At 39.0% G+C, this 11,660-nt stretch overlaps 1 long non-coding RNA gene across 16 annotated transcripts; it reads right to left on the reverse strand.

Moving 5' to 3' along the window:
* Positions 1-846: 846 nt before the first annotated feature.
* LOC123156726 (uncharacterized) lies at positions 847-7,987 on the reverse strand. Of its 16 annotated transcripts, none has more exons than XR_006478356.1 (7): positions 6,319-7,987; positions 5,927-6,106; positions 4,926-5,796; positions 4,709-4,811; positions 2,779-4,626; positions 2,577-2,674; positions 847-1,097 (listed from the first exon to the last, which is right to left on the reverse strand). It is a non-coding gene; the product is annotated as an uncharacterized lncRNA (long non-coding RNA). The 16 variants fall into 16 exon arrangements; XR_006478354.1 differs by having other exon boundaries at positions 847-1,997; XR_006478362.1 differs by having other exon boundaries at positions 3,935-4,626; positions 6,319-7,984.
* Between the last annotated feature and the right edge of the window lie 3,673 nt (positions 7,988-11,660).

Here is an 11,660-nt window from a genome sequence, read left to right on the forward strand (position 1 = left end):
TACTGGGGCAACGAGGCCAAAGCAGCATTCACCAACCTCAAACGACTACTACATTCAAACCTGCTCCTAGCCTCCCCAACACAGTCTGAACCCATGCTATTACACACACACACACACACACACACACACACACACACACACACACAGATATATATATATATATATATATATATATATATATATACTAGTAGAACGCCCGTGCGTTGCCACGGGCTTTTGAAAAAAATTAAGGTACTACTCACTGAGCTAAGATTACCGAGAACAATGTCACATCTTTTTCTTCAACATAATCAGCTAACACACATCATAGTATCAAACACAATAATCTTAGAGCACCTATAGCCCGTCCCCTCAAATCTACGGACACGCCCTGTCGTTGACCAAATATGAGAGAGAAGGAAAAAGGTGACCCAACCAGACCCCTTATATCATCACTATAAGTCTGGGTTGTCTGCAAACTATCATATTAACACCCAACATATGAAGGATATGAAGCTCGCAACACCTAGTCAATCCGCCAGGTAGGACGCCCGTCCGTTGCTATGGGTAGAAGACGAAAAATGCCACAAACACGTTACAACAAGCATTAAAGTTTCTCTTCCTGCATCGCACCTTTTCACCACTATGATTCCCAAACATTTGTCCAAATCAAAATGGGCATAGAACATAAGTACAAATGTTTGGAAGCTAAAAGTATACTACATAATTTTTCACTTATAACACCTTTGTCCCTATTTTTAACAGTGACTCACTATTGCAGCATAAACTAATTTATTCTAGAAATATTCAGAAGAAAACATATTGACCAAGCAAAAACTTTAGCACAAGAACCTTGTGACAACTATAGAAAAAATATTGAGATGGTTACTCTCATAGAAGACAACTTCAAATATAATTTTAGGAAATAAATTTGTACAATATTGGCCTACACCAAAAGAAAAAAGCTCATACACGCAGTATCATGAAGGAAACGATTCCTCGTTATCTCAGTTCCAAATGGAAACTGGTATCAATTCACTAAGATTTAAATGAATGAGAACCGTTAAGTCCATGTCTATCTCCATTTTTAGCGAGTTCAACAGCAGGCTCACAGGTATCTACACAACAGAAATATAGAATATGAGTTTCGGTTCACTTTATGTGACAATTATAGAAAAGGAACAACCACAAGAAAAAACAAACAAACATGAGAAAGCACATGCAAGCAAATAAGCCTTTATTTTTTTGATGAACATATGAAACATCATAGTAACTAAACACAGTAACAAACTCATTCGAAGGTAACCATATTAGTGCCCATAGTGCATAGTTATTTGATCCATATTTGTTGTCACGGGCGACAAGTACATAAAAATTGATGAATGATCAAAGGGTATTTGGTCAAAGGATAGTTAGTTCTACTTCACAAATTGCGACCATGATACATTACAAGTTTCATAGATTTTTGGTTTAATGAATGTTCAGCTAAGAAGAAAATGAATAAAATATCAACATCTTAATCTCTACTGTTAAACCGCAGTTGGTACGTTAAATGGTACCCACGTATCCACCACTCGCGTGACCTTCCCACATCATCGTTTTTTTCAACCGAACCCATTTCCCGATGCAAGGAAAAAAGCCCTAGAAAACCGACCACCCTTTTCCTTCTCCCTGGTACGACCCCCACACGCACGATTGCTCCTACGGCGCCGATTTTGACCATGTCTCCCATGTGATGTTGCTTTGTCCCGCTCCCTCTGCCATCCAGATGCAGTCCCTTGCCGCCTCTCTGCTTCAAGGTGTGTGCTCTGAAACCGTCGCCTCCTTTCTTCAGCCCGTGGCATCTATTCTCCACTGGATCATCATAATTTTTCGTCCTTCACTGAGTCCGGCGGCGACAACCAAAGAACCAAGTCCCCATACATTTTTTGAGGGCATGCAATTAAAGAAGGGGATGTGTGGCCCATGAGGTTGCTGCCATCAGCCATCAAGGCTGCTGAAATCTAATGAAAAAGTGCCTACGGTACAGTTCATTTCCACTCTCAGTTGGTAGAAATAATCAAATTTCAAGCATACAAATTCAAAATGAAAAAGTCTATTATGAGCACCAGAAAGATAGAAATGATCCATTTATTTCATTGCATACTACTACACCTTGGTGCTTAAAGACAAAACTTAGTTGCAAACAGTGCATTACCTAGGAACAACATTTGGTGTACTGAGCATAACAATTCAAAATTATTCTATGGCTATTAAGTGCCTAAATCTGAGATTGCAACATGAAAGCAAGTACTGATTAAATTGACAAATTATATGGTTCATTTGTCCATAGTGAACACAGAATTAAAAGAACTGCCAGAACTCATGGTGGCATTCTATAGAAGCATCATTCTTCTGCAAGTATAGTGTTCTCAAGAAAGCATGGTGTAGCCAAGAGATCAAGGTGTTATACAAGCATTATTTCATAGCACAATCTAGGGAAAAAATCCTTCGTTCTAGAAGAATGGCAACCCAAGATGTACCGACGACAAGATCCACAGTTACTTTGCATTACTCCAAATCAAGAGTTGCAATAGCAACCTGTTAATCTGACATACCTTTAGATAGAAGCTCAACGACAATTTCCTTCTGAACCCATATTGAGAAAAATAAGCCAGATTTGAATTTTAATATCTTTGCCAGCATTTATTTTCAACTGCTCAAGCAAAATAAAACATGAATTTCACACCGCAGAAACTACTAAATGTGAAATTACAGAATTTTAGCATTTGAATATGAGAGAACTGTAAAGCATTGTACATGATAGTAATCGTGTTTTAGAGAACTTTGTCAGTGGTAGTGACATGCCGCCGACACCAAATGTCGTTTATAATGTACTCCATAATGATCTTTTTTCAGTTTATCCATAATGATTTACAACCATTCCTTGAGCTTCACATGGTACCTGGTCCTGATACCAACATCAAAACAATGCAGAGTATTGATATGTTTTAAAGTGTGCTTGTCTTAGCAAGGCGTGCCTCAGTTTTCAATTGCACCATGGTAAACCTCCCACTCTCTATATCTCTCTCTAAACATCTCCGCCTCCATCATCGCCCCCGCTCCCCTCACTATGTCTCTATGCACTGCCACTCCCCTGCTACCCAGTGTTGGTCCCTGTTAAACTGTTTAACCATTCGTGAATTAAACACTATGCCTTGAAAAATACTTTCCCTTTATAATGAAACATGCCTACTTCTTTTCCTAAATATCATTCATCAATTTAAATTTGTGAGGTTTCTCTACTACTTAAATAGTGCATTATATCAACATAAACTTCAAGTGAGTACAATAATTAAGTGAGGTAGCTACATGCTTGTATTTCACCTAAAAATGATTAAAAGAAGTACTATTTCGCTCTAAGGTGGCATACAAACAACAATAACTCAGTGGACTTTCTGTACAATTTAGAAGAAAAGCGCCTAGTATATCACCCCACTCGACCCTGCTTGGCATAGAAGATGGTAGACTCAAAAGATATACTATTTCTATTCCTTAGCCCGATGGGTCTGTCTCTCTCAATATTACCTCCATCCCACTAAAACGCATGTGTTATGAATCATGAACAGGGTGGCTAATGCGTTTCTGTTACAAATATGCTACCAAAAAAAGCTATATGAAATAAGCCTGATAAATACGAACCATATATTCTCTGCAAATAACACATGAAAACAAAATAAACTACAACTTATAATAGATTGTACTGAAGGTAAATCATCACCCTTCACAACATGAATTCATTGTGAAGCATCAATATTTACATAAAACAAATTCCATGTCATGCTTAATGCAAAAGTCCGCACTTATACCAGCAAAAAAGAACTTAAAACAATTCTGAAGGGACAACATCGCTATCAGGTGGCAACTCTCCTGCAGCAGTGGCAACAAAAGCAAATATGAAGAAGTCTTTACTAACCCCACGTGCGATTCTGAAAATGAAAAGATGGAGATTGATGTCGAACATCCGACACTGACGAAGAAGATGGTCAGGCCAATCGTATGATGTACAGTACAAAATTTATGACAATGACAGTTTATTTCGATCAGCTATCTTTCCAAATTACACAACTTCTTGTGAGTAGAGTTTTGCCATCTCTTCTTGTTATTTAAAGAACCAAACTGCAAGAAGCAACAAGTAGTCAAGCACAGGTTAGAAATTGTATTGGACGTACAGTTTTGCCATCTCAAATTTCTATCTTGCTATTACTAAGCTCGCGGTTGCACTTGAGAAAACCGTGGCAATAAGGACCGAGGAAACAGTTACTTAAAACAAATTATACACTTATGTATATGGAAAGAGAAACCAGACTTGTCAATATGATGTTGGACTGTCACTACTTGTAAAACTGAGTTTTCTTCTCTCTAGCAATTTCTTCCTGGAAAGATGATAAAGTAACTCATGTCTGCTAAAATACAAACATGTGGATCAATAGATAATAAAGTGACAACAAAAGTTATACGAAACTCGCAAAAGAGATGTTAACCTCAGAACCTTTACTGGATGGTTGGTGCACGGGGCAGCACAACAGAACCGGGAAGTGAGCTGGGAGCGGACGGACGATCTGGCTCTTCATTGCGTCGTGCTACAGCCCTCTCGTCCAAATCATCCTACAACGCTCATGTAAAATGTTTTCATAAATAAGCACATGTTCTTGCAGGACAAGAGATTTAATTGATAGCTAACAAGTACCCGATGCTTGCAATTAGCCTGGTGTAGCAGGTTCAGCTCCTCATTGATGGCCATCAAGATGCGCTTTGTGTTGGTATATGGTCTCCTCCAGCCTCTCCAACCTCTGTATCACGATGCACCATTGTTCAGTTCACGGTAAACGAAATTGTTTAGGTTAGCAACAGTGGAAAACATACGTTGGTGTGTGGCCAAGCATGGATGGAGTTACCGTACATACCTTTCATAATGTTCTTTTGTAGCTCAATGTTCGCCATGCATCTTATGTCCACCACCACACACCTGTCCTCGTTCGGTCCAAGCAGGTCATTTTGCTAGGTTCAGAAGGAGTGAAAACAAGATATGGCTTAATTGCTAGGTTCAGAAGGAATAACAAGAAGTTGCATTGAGTTTCCAGTAAAAGGCACCTTAATTGCACGGTGTGGCACAATCCGCTTTTTAGTGTTTTCCATTTTAAGAAAAGCTTATTTGAAAATAACAAGAAGTTGCATTGAGTTTCCAGTAAAAGGCACCTTAATTGCACGGTGTGGCACAATTTGCTTTTTTAGTATTTTCCATTTTAAGTAAAGCTTATCTGAAAATAACATACATCTGGTACTTAGATGGCACTACTTCACTGCAAGTCTGCAATATACAATATGCACAAAACAGAAATTCCTTGAAATGCTTTGTACACTTACTAATTATGATCAACATCAGCTATGAAGTTCGTTGTAAAATGCACTCTTGTTAAATCTGGAACTAAGTTATGTGTATGCATTTAACAACATAAACTTAAGGGCTTAAATTAAGAAAAAGGAAAAAAATGAAAATTTAACCACCTTGGCTGATCCATAATAACATATACATAGAAGTTGCCAGCCAACTCTTGTTGATCCTACTTACCACATGAACTTGTTCACAGTTGAGTAAGCTTACTGAATTTAATAATATCAAGTAATGTGGTATAGGAAAAGGGGAAGCTTTAGAGCCTGAATAATGACCGACAAAAATAGAGATATCTCCAGCTCCTTCATGTTGGCGCCCACCCCACTCCAGCTCAGCCTTGACCTCCTCGTAATTGATCTGCCTGCGAAGTTCTCTGCAATCACCTGCAGGAACACAACCACGCAATGTGTACATTCAGTTACAACTGAGGCTCACATGGACATTGGTGAGGCAATGAAATAGATGATGCCAATGAAATCAGTTTATCTCCCGAAAATCATTAGGGACGAACACCTGATTTCGAAATCCCTAGGACCCAAAGAATGAAAACAACAACGCACTCAGACTGGCCGGTGGCGGTGGATCTTGCATCCTCATTAGCACGACCATGCTCAGGTCCTCATCTGCCGAGGAGGCACTTTTATACTGCATCAGCATGAAGCGAAACAGTGGCGCCAGCACGACCACCTCCACCTGACATCAACATATGTACAAACAGATTATGTGAACTGAAGTCTCTGTACTCTGCAAAGTGTGACATAGCTCATAATTCAGATGAATTTAATCCTACAGATATGCATATCACAACAATGGATAATATTTTCCATGCATCCATGGATAACTCAAGCTTGCCAATATCTGGTTATTGATCAAGAGTGAAGGGACAACTCCAATCTACAATAAACCTGATTAGGCTGCTGACATGAATGGAGCAATTTGCAGTGATCTGGTCGCGTCACCGGGCCGCCGACGGGCGTCGATAAGGAGTCGGCGTCGGCGGGCCGCCGACGTTGAGATAGAAGACGGAGGTTCTGCTTCAGACTATTGGAGCAGCAAAATTGTCCGAATCAATAGAGAAACTGAAGATATTGCAGCAAAATTGTCAAAATTATATTAGCCACTAAAACTCCCAGGTCTTGCAGCAGCAAGATAGCAGAAAGAAATGGGCCGGGAACATAACATAATTTGCTCTTCTAATATGTATTCCGAACTGTTCTAAAAAGTAGATAATTAATCCAATGTATTCTGTTTGTACATCAACATTTGACACGCCCAAGTCGCTATATATGTCATTTACCGGATGTTGAAATTGCAGTTTGTATCTTTGTTCTGATGCTATACTTGAAATCTTTGTGTTTTTAAGAAATAATCTATTACACTTCTATAAAGGAATGAAAATGTACAATTCTGTTTGCGGACATGCTTCTTCTACTTCTATTTAAGGATTACATTTACTATTATTTTAGAAGATAACACCGACCAAATATTTGAGAATGCATTAGTACGTACATGATAATTAAAATATAAATATTCAGACCAAAACATCAGATCAAAGGAGATTATATTCACATAAACTTGACTGACATTAAATTGAAAAAAGCCATGTAGTACAAGACGACAGCAACAACAGACATGTGGTGCTAACTTCCAAGGATTCATTTCAGTACAGGAAGAATTAAGGGGGAGTTTTGTTCAAAATAACAATCAAGGAGCGGCCGTTTATTACTGATGGACACATACAAATGGACAACCAAGGAGCGGCCATATACTGCAAGTGCCATTTACATCCAGACGCATACAGATTGAATACAAACTGAACCAAAGAACCAAACCAAGATGCTTATCCATATGTATGTATGTAACAGATGCTCGTGCCATCCAGATTTGGGGGTAGAGAGAGGGGAAGCTCACCACGTCCACGTTTCAAGTGTCGCGTACAGGAGGAGGCGAATCCACGAGCGTGAGGATGAGCTGGACAACGCCGGATGGGTGGACGGGATTTGGGGACGGGGGTGCCTAAGCTGTACCGGTGCGCGTCCTTGGAGGTAGAGGACGAGAAGGAGCATCGGCGTTCGCCGCTGCCATCATCGACTGGGACAAGGTTGTCGCGCCCGCGCTCATCCCGAACAGCCACTGCAAGGCGCGCCGCATCTGCACATCCTATGGGAGGAGGGCCTCCGTGCGGCCCTGTTCCCGGAGCACCATCCAGCAGGTGCCGATGGGGATCCGGAGAGATAGAAGACGAAGCAGCGGCGGTGGCCCTCGATGGGAAAAGGGGAAAGCGGAGGTCGGGATTGACACACATGGGCCTCGAAATACCTGTGTTCATCCTCCAAACAAGGCAAGGCCGACAGGGTCTCCTCCAATCAGGGCAATGCGACCACGCCCTTGGGGATCCGAGGCGGCGGCGAGCGGCGTCTCTCGTGATTCGCGACGGCGGTGGCGTGCGGCATCCCTGGGGATTCGCGACGGCGGCGGCGTGCGGCGTCCTCGGGGATTCGCGGCGGCGGCGGTGGTGTACAGCGACCTGGGTAGGGATCGTGGAGGGGCGTGCGGGGATGAATAAAAACCTGACGAAAAAAAACGACGTAAAAAACCCGACGAAACTAGGAGGTGGGAGGATAGACCAAAAAAACAACAAAAATTAACCGGCGGACTATTCACCAACTGCTCCATATATATATAGTAGCAAAAGAGCCCGTGCGTTGCAACGGAAGAGAAAACATAACACACGCTCTTAACCCAACAACCATCACTCAATATCACAATAGGTCCATCTTCTTTATTTTCATGAGATGTCATATTTGTGTTGCCGCTTATCCTATTAGGTAGAGATATAGCAAATATGCCCGTGCATTGCAATGGGGAAAAACAATTAGACTATGTCAGGATGAGATAAGGACTTTTAAAATGTCATGTCCTAAACTACGTCCCATCTTGACCTAGCATTGCGCCATAGAAAGTTGTGTCAATTTTTCTGGGAGCAAGCATGTAGAACATAAAAACCCTTTTTTACCCGATGCGTTATGGACTAAATAAAATCATAAAACAACCTCTATGTATCCCTAAAAAATATTTAAGTGATGGTTCGTCTTTTCGTTATTTACGTATCTGTTTGAATTTTTGCAAACATTTTCTAAAATTTTATGGACATAATTTTCAAATTGTTGAATATGTTTTGAATTCACGATCACCTTTTAAAAATCATGAATATTTGTTTTGAAATAATGTTTTTATACTATGCAAACAGTTTCTTAATCTTATTTATTTTATGATTTCTCTACCATTTTCTGAGTTCGCGAACATTTTACTATTTCTATACAAAATTCAATAAAAAAAGTAAAAAAATGAAAAGAAAACAGAATGGAGACATCACACCTGTAACATATGCGGGAGAAGGACGACCCAGGATCGAACCCAGGTCTCCCACATCATGTGTCGAAGCGACAGACCAATGCGGCACTCTTCTGCTTGTGTTTTATTAGGGTACCACTCTGTAATAATCAAACCCCGCGGCGGCCTTCAAGAGAAAAAAACTGAATCGTTTTTTTCACTTATAGGTGGCATAGTGGGTAATTTAGGGCAACTTCGAGGGTAGTTTTTATGACGTACGGCAGAAACCCAATTCTCTTCATTATTACTAGCAAAAGGGCCCGTGCGTTGCAACGGGAGAAAAAAATTCATAATTTCAAATGGTCATGATCACATTTCGTTGCATCACCGAGATACAATATCTCTCTCAATTTCTCGAAATCATGAACATTTTGAAATTATGAACAATTTGTTAAACTCATGCACATATTTGAAATCGCAAACAACATACTATTACAAATTTCTGAACATTTTCTACAATCAAGAACATTTTTTCAATTTATGAATATTTTTTGCTATTTACAAACATTTTTTAAAAATTGTGAACATTTTTAAGCAATTTTCCTGAACTGGCAAACATTCTATAATCGATGAAAATATTTAGAAATTGGGTGGAATAGTTATTGAATTTGACGAACTTTTTTTGATTTAGCGAACATTTTTGGAAATGCCCGTGCCTTGCAACGGAAAAAAAACTATCAAGTTATACATGTGTGGTAGATATAAAAAAGTATGAATCAAATTCACAAAGTATATACAAATTATGTCATGATGCGATAAGACACTTTTAAAATGTAATTTCAAAAATGAACAATATGATGCTCATCAAGACTTGATTTTTTAAGGCGTCACAACAAAATATTTTGTGGCTGAGCAAACTGCATTGACGGACCCTGCCTGAGCTATACTGATAAATAAAGTGTCTCGTCTGGACTTAGCGTAGCGGTGTTTACCATAACCACTATTGTGATATGAAAATAAGCATAACTGTGTATGGAAGCAAAATAGACATTTAGTCATTTTAATGTAGCTTACAAAAACAAACCCTTAGAAAGTTATGTCAATTTTGTTGGGTTCAGCGTTGTACAAAACACGGAAACACTTTTTTACCCAACGCGAAGGACTAAATAAAATCATAAAACGAGCTATATAGATCTCCTAATAAAACCTTTATGGAACATACAATTAGTTTTGTTCATTATTTACGGATGTGTTTTAATTTTTGTGAACATTTTCTAAAAGCTGATGGACATGATTTTTAAATTCCTGAATATGCTTTGAATATTGGCTCATTTAAAAAATCATGAACATTTTTTATTTCCTGAAATCATTAGAAATCGTGATTTGTTTATAATTTGTGAGCAATTTTTGAAGTCGTGAACATTTTTTGATTTTTAGAATATTTTTTAAATTCACAAACAATTTACCATTTTCCTACTTTTTTTCAGAACTCGCAATTGTTTGATATTTTGGAAATCCGAAATTAATTTTGAGATAAAAAACCAAAACAGAAATAAAAAAGTAAAAAGAAATAAAAATAGGGGGCGCCATCAATCCGAAATTTATTTTTAGGGAAAAAACAAAATAGAAATAAAAAAAGATATAGAAAACAGGGGGCGCCACGACCCGCACATGGGCTGGCCCATTACTGCGCTTGGTAAAAAGAAAGAGAAAAAGCGTGAGAACCAAGGATCAAACCCTGGTCTCCTGTGTGGAGCATCGTTGCCTCAGCCATCGTGCTGCTCATGCATTGGTGCTATTATGTCGTATCCACCTTTAATAACAGAACCCTGGAGCGATATTAAAAATTAAAAATGAATCGTTTTTGCCACTTACGGGTGGCATTGGTGGGTAATTATTGCCAACTTCGAGGGTTGTTTTTATGACGTACCACCAGAAGCGATGTGTGGTTTATTAGTTATTACTAGGACTAGGACTAGGACTAGGATAGGACTAGGACTAGGACTAGGACTAGGACTAGGACTAGGAAACATGCCCGTGCGTTGCTACGGGATGGAGGGGCAGTGGTTGGAGATCGAGAGGGGTGTCCCGACAACTTCCACCGAGTGCATTTTTCTCGACTTTGAAGCACATTTTTCAAGAGTTCAATTACTAATTCAAATATTTTTTAAGTAAGAGCACATATGATGTTTTTCGCCCAACTTCAAGATGACATTATGGATTAGACTGTCAATATATAGTGACACCGCATATCTAAAAAATCCATACACGCAACACTTATGTTGAGTTACTGATATCACACAATAAAAATGTTGCACACTTCGCATGGCGCCCAACCATGGTGTGTCTGCGCTAACCGCGAAGTCCTTCTCGTATAGATGTACTAACTTCGTGTTATGTCGCAATATAAGCAGGATTCTTCATCGCAATTGAATCTCTGTTAGTGGGTTGCGCCTCAATTCACAGCTAGTTGTATTTACTCTATTCTAACTTTTTTTCCTGCTTGCATATTTGCGTATTTCTCCCTTTTTCATGCACACTTTTTTATCTTTTGTGTTGGCTCCATGTTTGCATATTTCTTCTAACATTTTTTGCAACTGGATCGAATCTTTTATTCTTTTGCTAAGTTGATAGTCTTCAGACGTTTTTTCAGTTTTTTTCAGCTTTTCTTTATTGGTCATCGGTACATACCCCTCTTTGTTCTTTGGCATCCATGAGATCGTCATCCAAATTGCTTGCATGAATGAGAGTTTTGTATATTATATGAATATGTTGTTGATTAAAAAGCTGATATAAATTTGCATCATAAATAGATCATATGTAGCTACTTATAAATAAATTTAATTACGCTAGAGATAAGCATCAGAATATATGCGTTGTTTTCCTGTTGAGTATCATGTTTTTCCTTCAAGCA

Source organism: Triticum aestivum, chromosome 7B (genome assembly GCF_018294505.1).
Source record: "Triticum aestivum cultivar Chinese Spring chromosome 7B, IWGSC CS RefSeq v2.1, whole genome shotgun sequence".
Taxonomy (NCBI): Eukaryota; Viridiplantae; Streptophyta; class Magnoliopsida; order Poales; family Poaceae; genus Triticum; species Triticum aestivum.